Source organism: Protomyctophum parallelum, assembly GCF_964188405.1.
Source record: "Protomyctophum parallelum genome assembly, chromosome: 15".
NCBI lineage: Eukaryota > Metazoa > Chordata > Actinopteri > Myctophiformes > Myctophidae > Protomyctophum > Protomyctophum parallelum.
Genome location: NC_139710.1, coordinates 25,718,749 through 25,723,784, shown reverse-complemented (window position 1 = coordinate 25,723,784; position 5,036 = coordinate 25,718,749).

Sequence of the window (5,036 nt, the reverse complement as noted above, 5' to 3'; positions counted from 1 at the left end):
AAACCAGGTATATAAAAATGTATAGCGCACTTTGTTTAGGTCACAGGTGGCATGGCCTGTGTGTCAGAGGTCAGTGACCCTGGGTCTGCGTTGATGGAGTGTAGAGGATGTTCAGGCTGAACAGGCGGCTCCATAACATTCACATGAGGACAGGATGCGTCCCTCCCCGAAAACAAACTCCATTTCAATAAGGCCAGTTCAGCAAATAAAACAGAATGAAATCGTTACTTCACTAAGTGGTGGTAATGTTAACTTGCAAACATTCAAATTTAGACTGAACCCCCCCCCCCCCCTCCCAAAATAATAATAATAATAATAATAAAGTTAAATAAAACGCTTTTCAAATCACACATTTTAAATAGATTGCATATAAATAGAGGCCTTTTATTTAAAAAGTTCTCTTGACGTCTTAAGAAAAAAAGAAAAAGAAATTTGCTTTTGAATTGACTGAATTGAAGTGAAGATTCCCCCTCCTCCCCTAGCCCCCCCAACCCGCCCCACCCCCCAATATCATGAAAAAAAAAAAAAAGGCCCAAATGTTTAATCGCCAGGAAACGTCATGCAATTAGAACCGAACAACAATAGGATAATAGTAATAGAAGAATAGTAGTCATAATTATAACAACAATAATAATAATAACAATAATAATAATAATAGTAATAATAATAGTAATAAAATAAAAAATAATCTTACAATGCAAACATAACAGCAGTAGTAAATGCCTCTGTTTCTTATTGCTACATTATCTTTTACTTACAGTGTTATTTTGAGTTCTGTCTGTCTGACACGCATCATCATGATCATATCCTAAAAATGAAAAAAACCCCAAAGCTAGCGATTCACAGTCTAAAGCCCTCTCCGTGCTTTTGTCGCGTGATGGGTGTCGCACACCTAAATCGCCGACCTATACAAAGCTTGTAGGTCGACCATTGTCGGCCGCAGGACGCTGATCGTGCGACGTAGCATAAATCGGGCAGTTTTTTCTTTTTTTTTTTACAGAGAAAAAAAAATAACAAACGTGTCACAGACACAAACTTCATTCTTTGAAGAGTCGGGTGGAATTCACTCACTGGTCCACGTGAACTTTGTGGGGGGGGGGGGGGGGGGGGTCAGCTTATTCAGTGGCTTTTCCATTGTTATACCACAAGCAGCGAAGGTAGACGGCAGACAAATATTATAATTAGAAGAGAGTAATATTTGCTTTCCTGTTGTTTTTTTTTTGACGTAGCTAATTGCAAATAGCTTGGTTCAGACAGTGAATTCTCTCCCCCCCGTGCACGCATCCATGTGCACGCATGTGCAGTTGTGCACGCATCTACGTGCACGCATGTGCACACATACAAGTTATCAAAGCCTTGTCTGGGTACAGATTTCCATTCATGGCGTACATAATACGGCAATGTTTACACTCCAGCGGTTTCGTTTTTTTTTCTCCAAAACAAATACTTTAATAATCATTACAGTTTATTTTTCAAATTCTCAAAAGAAATATTAAAACCCTTCTTTGTAAATACAAAGACCACGCCGCTCCCTGAGAGATGCTAGTGTAGTGCATCCAGCCTTTAACGAGGCCTAACGAGCAAAAAGTTGATTGTCTTAACGAGACACTGGGGTCAGGGGTCATGGGAAGGATCCTAGGTGGGGGCGGGGCATCATGGAAGAGTCCTGGGATAACATCGGCTATAGACGCCATTTCTCAACGTGTGGCCTGGGGACCGCCACGGGTCCCCGAATGGACCCTCACAGGTCCGTTTGGTTCCATTTATAAAACTGAGGATTTTACAGTGTAGATTGGGAAAGATGGTGTCAAATGGGTGGTCCTTGGCCTAATTACAGTATGCATATCGTCTCTGTCGGGTGATAACATTATGTCCAAAATGTAAAAATGAGCAAATGTAGCAGATCTTATCTATCTGCAAAGTCCAAAAAAAGGATTTGCTTGACATCGCTTTTACATGCTTGCTTGCGGATCTGCTACTGTTGATGCTTTTATGTGTGAGGCTGAAAGTTATGGAGATAAGAGGTTTCTGCCCGACAGTGACGGTATCAAAGTGAGATATCAAATGGACACAGATGAGAATCACTGAGCTTAGAGGCAGGTTGGACAGAGAGCATGGACACTGAAACCCTATCTGTGTTAACCCTGTAAGACCCGGATATATTTCTACCTGCAAGCACTGGATAAAGAAGATTCTGTCGCTGATGGGCAGAAACTTTGTATCTCCATTATTTTCATTTTTCATTTTTTTTTATGATTTTGTTCATAAATGAATGCCATATTTTGTACTTTCTCGTACGACAGTGTCATTTCAAAAGTAAGGGGGCAAGTCTGATCTACAAGCTTGCAACGCTCGTAGATCTGCTATTTGATTTTTTTTTTTATAAAACCATTTTCACCTAAAATGCCAAGTTGAAAGTGGTTAAATGGGATAAACAATAAATAAATGTAATTTTAACCAATGAAAAGTATTAAGCTTGTGACTAAAGTGACAACTATTGACTCGATGTTTCCGCTTCCTGAAAAGTAACTGTTTTGGAACTACAAGCTTTCACCTGACATCGGCAATTCCCGTGTCAGTTTTCAATGTTCGGTACATGGACACTATAGTCCTTGTAACGAGCTAGTGATTTGGCCACTGTGCATTTATATTAATGAACGTTATGCATGCAAAGATCAGAAAGAGTTGTTTTTCTTTTATTAATTAACACTAGACCAGAGTGCATCAACACTCAGTCTTAAAGTCTTAAAGTCATTCAAATAAGTGCTTTGTTATTCGATAAGGTTCTCTCTTCAGTGTACTGCCACACCAATTTATACCACTTACAATTACCATTTATTTATATTGATCGCGTGATGTTTTTATTCAAAAACTGTAAGACCATTATTAAAGAAACTCAATCAACTTTTAAAAGTAACACCTGCAATTGCATGTCACGTTTCAATCGGTGTGTCTGTGTGATGGATTACTCCACTACGTCCTAAAACTGTTTATACTTCACTTCAATTATCTGATAGTTTTAGTTGATCATTACTTTTACAGATTTAGATTATTATTATTATTATTATTATTATTAGAAAACATAGTACCAGCTCACAACGGCATGTTGTGGAATTTATGCCAATACTTTCGTACTTTTTTACTAAAGTAAATTTTTGAATACAGGACTTTCACTTGTAACAAAGTATTCCTACATTGTGGTGTTGATGCTTCTGTCACGGTAGACTGTGTTTCTGAAACTGTTCATCATTGGATTATGTTGCAAAAGCAATGCAGACAGAGCAGCATCTAGTGGCTGAATGGAGAACTGCATGAAGTGAACTCAAATATAAAACCTACCATTTTAATTAATATCAAATGGATATTAATGAACTTAAGCTTGGGATTGTATAGTCAGTACTCTGGTAGCACTACATGGCCGAGGGGAAAGCAAAGATATACACATACGTAATCAGTAGTAACCAGTAATGCCCAATGAAACCCAATGTCATGCTACGCAGTGGCCAAAAGTTGATCAACATAATATTTATTTAAAAAACAAAGGAGAAAAAAAGCATTGACAATCTACGAGTGTCAATAAATAATGGAATGACTAACAAAAAAAAATAGAAAATAAATAAAACACACTAAAGTGATTGTCTATCACAGCTTGTCTATACAGATAATCATATTAATATTGCAACTGTAAAATGGCATAGGTTTTCTTTTTTACGGAGGCTAAGCCAGCTTCCCTTCACATGCAGCCTTGTATTGTAGAACGGGGTTCGCCCGCCGCTCTAAGGCCTCGTCGTCATTTCCTGTCACATGAGCAATGCTACGGAGTCCACAGAATATCATGGAATGTCTTTAAAAATCAAATGATTGGTGGACTTCAGTACTTCATACTGTATATAGTGCATTCTAGCTAAAAGGGCTACGCTTTGCTGACCAGCTGGGTGGGTGGGGTGGGGGGGGGGGGGGGGGTGGGGGGTGTTAAAGGGATATTTCACTTTGAAACAGTACTGGGGTCATTGTAACGTCTACTCTGGCCAGATAGTTTTTAAGTTGCTTGATTCAATATTTAAAATATTTGATCATTTATTTGATCCTATATAAAAGTAAAACAGCCCCCACACGCATTAAGAAGGACAACATCAGTCACTAAATGAGTCTAACATGGTTAAAGCTAAGTTTGACAATTGAAAATACTTTTTTTTTTATTGAATCAAAGCAACTTAAAAAAAAAAAAAACGGTCTGGTATGCACAGAATAAAATTCGATATCAAAATGTCTGATCCCAAAAGTGTTTTTTTTTTTGTTAAGGTGAACTAGCCCTTTAAAATCAGAAAGGCAGTGTTAACAGTTATTGCTCCTTGGGTAGAGGGGTCAGAGGTCAGGTGGGGGTCCTTCATATTGACAGCCCGCTGGGCTGGATTGTGCAAAAACAGGGTAACAGGAATGGGGTGGGGACAGAGATCTGTTAGATCTCTAGATCCAATCTCAGATCTTGTAGATCGTTGAGGATTGGCCGGCTTTAAGCATTTAACCTTTATTTCTGACTCCACGGAAGGGGGGGGGGGGGGGGGGGGGTGGGAGGGACACATTTCATTACACCACCGTTACACCACATCTGGGTTTCTTATCCAGATCGGTGTCCGCTCAGAAACAACAAGGGATTGGACGGTGGTGGTGGTGGTGGGAGGGATTCTGGGTAAGAGGCGGGACTTTTACCGTGAGGTCTCTGATTGGCTTTTTCTGATTGATTGTTCAAGAGCAGTCCATTTCTTTATTTTGGACGGAGTTATTATTGCAGTGAAATGATTGATAGGACGGCAAATCTGCCAGATTATGTTTCTCGCAAAATAGAATATTTATGTATATATATTCACCTTGAAAAGTAGATGCCATTACTTTTTTTTTTTTAAATCCTTCATATCTTTTCCCGTGGAAAGGGTGCCAACACCCCTCTTTACATATCGACAAAATCCAGACAAGGCTTTTTTTTTCTAGAACAAAACCCCGAATCAACTCCCACTTTTACCCCATAATTCTTGTAC